This window comes from Gossypium arboreum, chromosome 4 (assembly GCF_025698485.1).
Source record: "Gossypium arboreum isolate Shixiya-1 chromosome 4, ASM2569848v2, whole genome shotgun sequence".
Classification (NCBI taxonomy): Eukaryota; Viridiplantae; Streptophyta; class Magnoliopsida; order Malvales; family Malvaceae; genus Gossypium; species Gossypium arboreum.
Genome location: NC_069073.1, coordinates 44,981,234 through 44,993,704, shown reverse-complemented (window position 1 = coordinate 44,993,704; position 12,471 = coordinate 44,981,234).

Below are 12,471 nucleotides of genomic sequence, written 5' to 3'. Positions count from 1 at the left end.
GACTCAGAGAGGAATCTACACATATATGGAATGACTCCTAATTATCTCTGGTTAATTTACAATGATTTTCCAAAGTCAGAAAAGGGGATCCAAAAACCGTTCTGGCCCTGTTTCACGAGAACTTTAATATCTCTTAAAATACAGCTCATATGGTCGTTTTGTTTCATCCATATGAAAATAGACCCATTAAGCTTCGAGTACGTAATTTTTTTAGCTATTAATTCCACTTCTACTATTTTTAGTGATTTTTCAATCTCATATCACTGCTGCTGTCCGCAACAGTTACTGCGAGAGACTATGCCAATTTCATGAATCCTTCTTTAGTCTTACTACTCATCCACCATACGTGACAAATTATGGCCACCTTATCAAAATTAAGGTTTCTAAGACTCGTGGCTATAGATTCTAGCATCCCACTCAACGACTACATAAGCCATTTTTACATGGCTTAAAGTTTACAACCCAAAATTTAATAAAACAAAATAGCTCATACATGCCAAATGTTCTCCTAAGTCGACTAAAAGTAAATACCAAAGATTGCTCACGGTGTAATGACTTCGTTGTGATTCTGAACACCAAAAAGAGACGAGCCCAAGGAACCTAAAATGGGTGACAAGAAAACACCGAGTGAATTTATAACTCGGTAAGTCATAAGCATTCCACAACCATCCATTAATACAATTATCATAAAATGAAATAATGAAACAAGGCCAAATATTCCAACCATACCGAACTATACCATAGTTCCTTAGATCTTTCGGATCAATCTCATACCAAGTCATACATTTACATTTCATATACTGTTCAATAGGATATTTGAAGCAATTTCCATACATCATTTCATTTCCGCAACAATCATGCAATCAAATGAACTTTCATCTATTCCACGATACCTTATTTACGGGAATGCAATTGAAATCATCACATAAATTTAAATCTTACCAACTCCACCCCAAGCATGAACATAGCATCTATTAGCCATGAACTCAAGGTACTTACTCTTTCCGCTGTCCATACTCATCTCGATAAAGTCACGCCTCCATATAAATGTTCAATCGGAGATATGTGTAGAGTTCGCACACATAGTGCTTAATACTCAATCACGCACACTTAGTGCCATATGATTCAAGCCTGCACACATAGTGCCATATAGTCCAAACTCGCACACTTAGTGCCGTACATTACAAGCTCGCACACTCGGTGCCAATCTCACACCGTACACATCTATTTCTCGCACACTTAGTGCAAAGCAAACTTCCTACACATTTCACTATCTTTTTACGTTCAACATTATCATCTTTTCATACACATACATTTGTATATATTTCATCTCATTAAACACAATTGCATAGATATTACAATCATTTAAGCAATATCAAATATATGCTTAATGACTTACCTTGTGTTGGGTAAAAATAGTCCAAGTCAGCTACTCGATGACCTTCGCCTTTCCCTTGCTTGATTCTCCTTCTTTAACTCCTTGAGTTTAATCAATAAATCAACTAGTTTAACCATCTTGCTAAACATTCATAATTCAATTACACATGCATATGTATGTTTGTATATTCGGCAACCATCCTCACTTATTACCCATTTAGTCAACAATCTAAGCCAAGACAAGGCTTCAATATGATTGCCTCTAACCGAATACATGCTCACCAATTTCCCTTCATGTGGTCGAATATGCATGTCTATGTTGAGACCATTTATGCACTTATTACCACACAAATACAGCATACATTACTAACTAATACCTTTCCATATTGTAACTCAATACACATCTATCATTTCCTTCATAACCAAAACATCATCATAAGTATATACCTTAAGATAGTATATATGTCATACCAATACATCATGCTCAAACATATATACATATATGTATGCTAGAGCCGAATCTCAAGTTGATTGTAACTAAACATGAACATGATTTCGAAACACAAATCTTACTCTCCATGCAAAGAGCATAAATCACACTTGAGGATGTACCATGGCGAATACATCACAACACAATAATTTTGGTCACGATTACACAAAGAACTTAGTATATCATTCAAAATGCTCAAAGAAAATCTAAGAGTCCTCAATCCACCATCACATGTATCATCATCAAGCTTCATATTTAACATGCAATGGCATTAACTCAAAATCCACCTTGGCCAAATACCATCCCCATGATATAACAAAGATTTGAACCATGGGCTAATAAGAACATCAAGTTAGCAACCAAAAACATGCATGAATCTCATGGCACAACATCAAACATACCTTAATCTTGATGCAAATATAGCCAAACCTCTTCCTAATCCTCTTCCAACCCAAGCATGAAGCAAATTCCTCCTTCCCTCTAGTATTTTCGGTCAAGAGAGAATGAAATGGATGAGCAAAATTTTTCTTTTCTTTTCTTCCATATACTGCAATGGGGGTTTCACTCACACACGTTTTTTTTCTTTCTTTACTACCCATGCTTATTTGTTTATTGTTTCCCTAATGCACCAACAAAACATGTTTCATGACATGTTTAGCCCATACTCCTTGTCATGGCCGGCCATCACTTGTAAAAAGGAGGTATTTCACATGCAAGGCCATTGTTTTGCATGCATGCTTTAATTAGTCATCATACATTTCCCCATCATAATTTCAAAGTTTTTTACTAGGTCCTTTCTAGTGAAATTCACATTTATAACTCTAAATTAAAGCATCAAAATGTCACACATGAGTTAACACATTATAGGCATCAAAATAAATATCAAATTATTTTTATGCCTCGATTTTGTGGTCCCGAAACCACATTCCGACTAGGGTCGTTTTAAAGCTGTCACATTTAGTATGAGTATGGTTAATTGAATTTTGGAGTTTAAATGTTTGAGAAACGCTTTGATGAAGTATGATTTTAAAATTTGAGTTGATAAGTATTTGATTAGGTAAATGGTATTGAATTGAGTACTAAAATTGGTTGAAATGGATATTGTGTGAATTGTGCATTTGGTTGATGTTTTTGGCTGCCTAATTGAATGATGAAATGGTACAATTTTGGTTGTTTAGGTGAGCATGAGTTGGGTTGGCAAATTGGCCCTTCAAATGGCCTATTTTTGTCCAATGGGCAGAGACACGGGCGTGTGTTTCATCCGTGTGTGACACGCGAACATGTTACATGGCCGTGTGTCCTCTAGTGTTGTTATTAAAATGAATTCAGTATGCTCCACATGGTCTCACACACGAGCGTGTGACTGGTTGTGTGGTACAAGTTAGTATACCCCCTAATTAGCACATGGCCTAACACACGGGCGTGTGACTTGGCCGTGTGACCCAAGTCAGTATACCCTACAGGCTTGGCACAGCCTAGCACACGGCCTGGCACACGGGCATGTGTGGCCACTTCGAAAGGCACACGGGCAAGACACACGGGCATGTAGTTGGTCGTGTAACTCAAGTCAGTATGTATGCCCTGTTTCAACACGGCCTGAGACACGGGCGTGTCCGGAGCCATGTGTGGCAGACGGCCTGTTCACACGAGCTTGTGACCCTTGTATGGTTGATATTTTTCCAAGTTTCTAAAATTTCCTTATGTTATCAGTTTAGTCTCGAACCACCTCTAAATCATGTTTAAGGCCTCGTAGGCCCTTATAAGGGACAATGTGATTGTGTTTAAGATTTATCAGAATGAATGCTCTGTGGTTGATAAATGTATGTTATACATTGTGTATTGATCGGTAATACCTCATAACCCTACTCCGACGACGGATAGGGGTTAGGGGTGTTACAAAAACCTTGGCAAAAAAAATAAAAATTATATAACAAATATATAATATCACATTCATTCCTACATATTCCCCTAAAGATGCGAATGATTACAAGAATGCCATATCTTATCAAATATCAATCAAATAAGATGAAGAGAGAGATCCAATCTCGATTTACACTATAAACATAGCACAACCTGGCTCTTGATACCAATTTTTGGAAAAATATCTGGTTTACAAACGGTTTTCTTGTATTGCAGAAGATTAAAATTTTGAAAACTAACCTAGTTTATGATATTTATAGCAATAAACCCTAACTGAATTCATACTTGTGTTTTCGGCTTAACTAAAACTCATTATTCCTGACTTTCAAAAAAGTGATCTTCTTCACTATTCTTGTACCATGAACTGCAATAAATGTGGGCTCAAACCAATTGAATTGAACCACTGAACTAGAAAGAGATTCCTCTTTTTTTATTTGGGGTGAAAACGAAAATTCTCTCTTCTTTAATAGAAACCGGTAGAATTGTTATTCTGAAAAAAATATATTTAATAGTTGAGAATAAATTCACTCTATTTTTCGGTAGAGAAACAATCTCTCAAAGTTATATATTATGCCCTACTGGTGCCATTTATTTGTAAGAAGAGAAGGTAAAACCCTTGTTGAGTTGTAATAATTTATTTCAAATAGAAAATCAATTTTCTACTTAGAGTAGAATGGGGTGGATGGCACACCCTAGTATTCTTATGTTAAACTCGATTATGAGGGGTTTTGGGCATCTCTCACATCAGGTCTAATTACGAGTACTTCCTGGGCCTTTTGACCCAAAAATCTATAAAGTGATCCAACCCGATTCGATTTTTCTACTTCCCAAAATAAACTTTAGTATCCTATATTAAACAATTTTCTCATCATTATTTTACCCCAAATAAAATTTTGATGATTTTACCCCTGGTAAAAATTTGACAATTTTACCCCTAATAAAATTTTGAAAAAATATGTTCAATATTTCACAACTCAACATGTTTACCATCGCATGTGAAGTGATATGTGATTTGTGCAAGTATACACATCAAATCAAGTAATAAAGTGATGAGTGAGTATCGTTCCCACGAGGATCAGATTGAGGCACAAAATTGGCCAAGTTATTGTAATATGATTAATGTTATGGCAAGACAAGTGAATAAGATGTTATGGAAAACTAAGGTAAGTATGCAGTGATAATTCAAAGGAATGATGATGTATGCAATAGATGGAATTGATGAATAATTGGAAATGTTATGGAAAAACTGTAATGGCAATAATGAGAGTTATTATCCGGATGGAATGTAAACAAAGAAATAAACAACTAAATATTCTTTGGCTAAGATACTACAACAAAGAATAAGGATAGAGTGATATTGATTCTGATCGTTAGGTTTACAAAGAATTTACCCTTACTGTCAATAATGCCTTGGCAAAATTGCATCTACTTTATTGCACAGAAGAGTTCTAAAATGGCCTGCCTCTCGTGACAACAAAACCTCAAGTTCCCTTGCCCATGTCTATAGGATTTTTAGATATCTTGCATAGGATCCTTCTGTATGATCGTGACTTTAGGTCAAGATTAGACTAAAAGTGTCTATCAAATCCTTGCTCATTCCATTAAATTTTAATCCAATCAATCTAACCCTTTCGAAATTAGAATTAATTTTTAAGTATGCGAACAGTCTTTTATGTCTAGAGATCATTTGCATTTTAATTAAGAATTAAGAACAATCAAATGAAACATTAAAGTAAATTAGATATATACTGCATCTATAAAAATAGTTTAAGGTTTCACTGAAAGTAATCCCAACCGCATGAGATTTGGCTCATGGGCTGCGAAATAAAATTCCAAACTAAAATATTATCTGACATTGTGTTAAACTACTTCAATTCAATCTTTCGAAGGAACACTAATGGAAATAACAAAAGAACTTTGGGAAAAAGCTTTCACTTGCCCAGTCCACACTTCGGCAGCCAACATCTAGTGATGGCTAAGAAGTATTGCCTTCGACTTTCTTTTCCTTACGTAGCCAAACCTTTATTCACGCCTAAGGATCTCTCCCACTTTTTTGTTCGTCGTTTAGTGTAATAGCCCGATTTAAACCCTAATCAGAATGGTAGTTTCGGGACCACGAATTTGAGTCAAAAAAATATTTTAAAATTATTTTCTGTGTTTATTTGGTGTGAATTTATATCTGCGAAATTTTTTTAATTTACTTTGTTCGTTTAGGTGTCCTATTAAATAAAAGGACTTAATCGCGTAAAATGAAAATTCAGTGGTTATTTCTAAAAGGGGTTGAATTGTTAGTGGCTTTTTAAATTGAAACCTTAAAATGGTATATAGGCCATAATTAATGTTGGTGGACGGTAGTGGCCATAGTTTATAATAGTTATATGTTATAATAATAAGGTTATATAGGTAATTTAGTTAATAAACTTATATTTAATAAAACCAAAGTTAAAAAAACATGTTATTTCATTTTTTCATCCATCGAAACTTAAGAAAAGAAAAAAACAAAGAATAAAAGCTAGGCTGCGGCCTATTTGGATCTCAATCAAGGTTCATTTTCTTGTCGGTTTTTTATAATTTCTACGTTTTTGAGATCGTTTCTTAGTAATCATCAAAACCCAAGCTTTGATTTTTTATTTTGATGAATATTTTGAGTTGTGCCATTGTTAAAAGCTTGTGATTTTTTTTGTTTGATGATGAAAAATGAAAGATATGTTTTAGATTAACATATTTTGTATTGGAGTTTTTGATGATTTTGAGTAATTAGGACTTAATTGCAAAAATAATAATTTGAGGGACTAAAATGTGAAATTGATTAAATATATGGACTTGTATAAGCATGGGTAAGATTCGGCCAAACATGAGTGTTTTGAAATTTTGTGTATTTTGTGTTTTGTGTAATAGGGACTAAATTGTAAAAATCGTAAATGTCAGGGGTAAAATGGTAATTTGTCTATTTATGTGTTTTTGGACTAAATTGAATGAAAATATGTTCGAATGAGCTTAATTTGAATATGTTTAGATCAAGAACCAAAGAAATCGGATTTAGATCGGGGAAAAACGAAAGTGGTCGACTAGCAGCCCCGTCTTGTTTCACGGCATTCGGGGTAAGTTTATAAGCAAATAGACATGTTAAATTGTAGTTAAATGTAAATATTATATACTGTTTTGTAATGTAAAAATATACATAAGCTATAGCCGAATATACTTAAGCTTGATTATCACATTTCAGAATTGGTTTCGACCGAGTTACGACGTCCGAAAGTCTCGTATAGTTAGGATACGTATTTCATGACATAATATTCCAATATGTGTGTGCGAGTAAGACCATGGCATTGATCTGTAACTTCGATATGACTTTACGAGTAAGACCCTATCTTGGACAGCAGCATCAATTTGTGGCTACAGGTAAGACCAAGTCTGGGATGTTGGCATTTTATGACTTATGTGATTATCCGAGTGTCCTATCCAATTCCGAATGGTTCATCAAGCAAAGATAAGTCAAGTTCGAGTACGTAAATTGAGCTAAATGGTCAAGTATGAGTTAGTTTGATATTTATTAAAAACAAGGTAAGTGTATTCGGCCTATTGCACTTTATTTTATGAGTTTTAATTTTATATGTGTGCTTCGGTCAAATGATTAACAAATGTACATGAGATTATATTTCAAACTATGAGTTTGTATATTTATGAGTATGTGAGCTTGATGCCTAATGAATGTTTAGCCTTGAAGGATAAATAATGACTTGTTAATGTTGGCTATATAAGCATGTGGATAAACATGTGGATAAAGTGATAATATAATTGTTTACAAGTGCATATGATTATATGTATGTAACATGAATACACAAATAGTTGGATTTAAATGCGAATTGATGTAATAATCTTGTCTAATATAGTTAAGTTGAATAAGTTATTGAGTTTTTTATTTTCTTATGACTTACTAAGCTTTGATAGCTTACTCTCTATGTTATGTTTACTTTGTTTTATAGATTTTGAAGTCAAGCTACAAGCCTTGGGAACTGTCAGCCAAGCTCATCACACTATCTACTGTTTTGGTACCTTATTTGCTAAACTTAAATTATGGCATGTATAGGTTGGTTATGTTTTGAAAGGTTGGATTCATTTTGGTTGTGTATAAAGCCATGCGAAAATGGCTAAATCCTTGTGTTTAAAGTTAGTTATATTGCCTAAGGTTTGTGTGAGTTTTAGTTAGAGTGTTGTGTGCCTAAAATGTATGGTATTGTTGCGACATCATATACTTGAAATGATGATGAATAAAAATATCTTTAAGCAGGTTTGGATATGGTATAAATATAATGACCGTACATATATATATATAGACAAATTTGATGGTTTTGATTATGATTTTGTATACTTCAAGTCATGTAAAAATGGCTTTATCTTTAAGCTTGAACTTAGTCACGCTTGGACATGATTTAATCTATTTTTGATTAAAATGTTGCACGTTTAAAATTATAAGTTATATGTGTTGAACAATAAATGTTTGATTCGGTTGGTTGGTGTTGAAAATTGAAATGTGTAGTAGGTTTTGTAACAAGCACTATTTGGAGATTTTGTTCTCTGGCTGTGTATGCGTGTGGTGTGTATGGATAGATAAATAGGTTCAAACATTTCTTTAGTTGGTGTACATGAACTTGCTATTTTAACATCTGAATATTCGAATGATGCATATTACTATATTTTGGCTATAATATGAAAAAGTGATAGTAGTTTATTCGGTTGATAAGTAGATCTAATGAGATGTGGAATTTAGTTAATGTATATGCTGATTTATGATTTTAGCCCTTACATTTATGTGACCATGTATATGACGTACCTCCTTTAATTTAAACGTGTAATTAAATTTTTAAAAGAAACCATTTGATAAATTACGTTGATAGCCAAAACCATATCAAATTAATTTGGTTTCTTTTATGCAATTTGAGACATGATAATTATCATGAGAATTGAGAGTAAATAAAATCGTTATTTATGTCTTGAATGACAAATATTTGCTTGTAAATAACTTGGATGTATTTATTTAGATATGTAAGCTTAACATGATATGTTTAAGCAATAAGGATTCGGCAGCAAACCAAAAATGATATAACTCTTTATGCTTAATGTGATTATGATTCATGAAATATATATACATTCATATATAATCATTCGGTAAGTTTGCTTATGACATTTATGTCAAAGATCAAATTACCATGTAAATTGTTTTTTATTAGTTGAAGTTGTACGTGTCTAATACTTTATTATTTATATGTTTTATTTATATTTATATGGTTAATATTTGAGCTATTATGAATATATTCAGAATTTTATTTTAGTTTAGTAATGCTCTACAACCCATTCCGGAAACGGATATAGGTTAAGGGTGTTACATTTTATTGGTATCAGAGCTACGGTTTAATAGGTTCTAGAACTACGTAGCGTGTGTGAGTTTAGCTATAGATGCCATAATTATATACTGTGATAGTGTGATTACTTCAGACATTTGAAATGTGTTTTCATATAGTAAATGGATCCCTACTGATCTGTAGCTGTTGATGTCGAGAGTGTAGTGCCTGCTCTCGCGCAAGGGACAGCGCAGGCTGATTCTCGATCGACTTCAAGTAATCCAGAAAGTGAGGCTAAACAAGCCTTCTATCAAATGATAAATGACTGGTTCACTCAATATATCCGGACTAATCTGGCTGCACAACAACCTCCACCCCCGATTAATCCATCTTCCGTGCCTGCTTTACCTCAAGTAAGTGATCCGTTGTGAATAAATAGACCACCTATTGATAAAATCAGAAAACATGGAGCTGAAGAGTTTGAACCTACGGATGAGGATGATGCTGAGCGGGCTGCGTTCTGGCTTGATAATACCATTCGTATGTTTGATGAGCTGTCCTGTACCCTAGATGGGTGTTTGAAATGTACCATATCTTTACTTTGAGACACAACATATCACTAGTAGAATACCCTAGTATCAGTAGTTCTGAGAGAGCAGGTGACCTGGGAATTCTTTCAGACTAAGTTCCGTAATAAATATATCAATCAGAGATTTATTGATCAGAAGCGTAAAGAATTTCTAGAGTTGAAACAGGGACGGATGAGACGGAGTATGAGCGAAAATTCGTGAGACTCAGCCGGTATGCCCGAGAGTGTGTTTCTAATGAAGCCATAATGTGTAAAAGATTTGAAGATGGGCTGAATGAAGATATCAAACTGTTTGTTGCCATAGTTGAGATAAAAGAGTTTGTGGTACTTGTTAAGCAAGCCTACAAAGCTGAAGAGATTGGAAAAGAGAAAAGAAAAGTTGATTTTGAAGGTAAAGATGCATGCAAAAGAACATTCGGTAAGTCATTCCAGTCGGCATCAAAGAAGTTCCGAGATAATTTTTGTAACACCCCAAACCCGGCCTGGACGTTATGACCAGATCTGATGCGCCACATTGATGCGTTCAAAACATTCCAGATTACTTAGTTTGGAAAAGTGAGTTGGTGTTGTAAAGACACTTTTAAAGGTAGGTTAAAGTGAATAGAAGTCATGCACCGGTAGGAAACCGGAAAAAGAGGAGGTGAGTCCGTCGATCGCTTAAGTACCAAGCTCTTCCGGATCCAATCCTAGACATGCACACCACCATTGCCACACTCTAACATCTCGTATAATCTGGAGAAAATCGTTTGATTATGTCCGTCTTAAGAAAATGTTTAAGTTGAAAACGTTTGTTTAAAATATTTATTTCCTTGGAAAAACATTTACTTTATGGAAACTTTGCGCGTCATCGTGATCTTTTAAAAATCAAGTAGTTTTTATAAAAGCGAACCCTAGTGCTAACCAGTTTAATAATCCCCAAAATAAAAATAATTAAAAAGAGCGGCCTTATTACAACTTTAAACAAAATAAAATAAAATAATCCAAATTAAATGCTAAACTTATTTAAAATTGGCAATCCATCTTCATGGCCACTCTGAATCCCGCCCACTCCAAGTCCACCAACTAGGGCTCACTTGCAAGGAGGAAAGAGGAAGGGGTGAGTTTGGGAAAACTCGATGTATCTGAAACCCATCCAAAGCCCAAATCAGCTCGAGCCCATTGGGCCTAAGCCCTATTCAGATAACGATTACACAGAGGTCAAGCCCTTTTGAATCTGATAGCAAGGCCTTAGCCCTTTTACATAACAAGGTGGCCCATAGGCCCGATTCGATAACATGAGTACCAACGAAATAATGAATGCAAGCCCATCCGGGAGACTACTCAACCCACCAACCGCTACACCGCCCCGTACCAGCCCTACACACCATGTGGGAATATCTCAACCCACCCACCCTACACACACACAGTTGCGACAACGCTCAAATTCGATCGATTGAGGTAAAGCCTCCGATGCGTGGATGAACCACTTTCAAGACTTCCTCCATTAATACCCCAACCCCATGCAACAGATATTAATAAAAGCATATCATGTAAAATACAACATTGATCAATCATGCAGTTCAGCCAATTTAAAACCCTAGGGGTATTTCGGTAATTTTACTCTTTAGGGGTAATTCGGTAATTTTGCTCTTTAGGGGTAATTTCGTGATCTACGCTACTACACAAGCTAATTCAGTAATTTTTAATAGATTTATGCAATTTGATTCCACCATCTACCTAACAGGCTAATTTGCCCATCTCTTACCCGAATTGGTCCGTAAGCCCATTGGGCCCAATTTTGGCCCATCAAGCCCTTTTTTCTGAAATACGCTAAAACGTCACGCGAACGTGCTTACTACCTTGCGGTGCCAGATCTAACAATTACTCTATGACTTGAGAGCATTTGCATACTCATATGACCATGAAATGCCGAATTTGGCATTTCGACTTTTGCGAATTGAACTAAGAAAGGGGTTCGGTACACACCGATTCATGACGGCTTACGAGATCCCTTTCGATGTCCTACAATTTATTAGCACGTTCTTATTTACAAACCATAATCACTAACCCCCAAAACTTACTTATCCATGATCGAACCATATCCCTAAAACCTTTGAAACCTTACCTTTTGCCAAAATCGATAGTTAGCTCGAATCCGATTGCTCCAATGAACCACGCCTTAGATTCAACGCTTAAGAAGACTCTAGTCACCGAAAGAAAACATCGATTAAAGACTCTTAGAGCCATATGCCCAAATCGACGACCTCCCTAATTTTAGGGACTTGACTTTTCTTAACTTTGCAAAATAAGAACAGATCCGAGATGATACGTACTTACCCTTACTCCCACTTGATTTCCACGCAATCTAGTGTAGATTTATCTATCAAACGACGGTAGAACTCGATTCCCCAAAGTCTTGAAGTTTCGGCTATAAGCCCCTAAATCTATGGTTTTTCGGCTTTTGTGTGATGAAGAAGATGATAATGTGGGGCTACAACCTTGAAGTAGAATTGCGGTAAGAGATCTAGGATTAAGAAAAGATAATTGCAAATTAATAAAAACAAAAGAACATAGGAGAACCTGGCTTTGAAGAAATCGGCACAAGCAATGATCACGAGATTTTGGCTTTTATGGATTCGACAAAAGTATTGATGAATAGCATGTATGATGAATAGTTTTGAAGAAGAAGAAAGAAAAATAGAAGAAGAGGAATAGGGAGGTGGTAGTTTGGCTAGAGAGGAAAAAGAGAGGAAAAACAACCTAAGGTGTTAAAG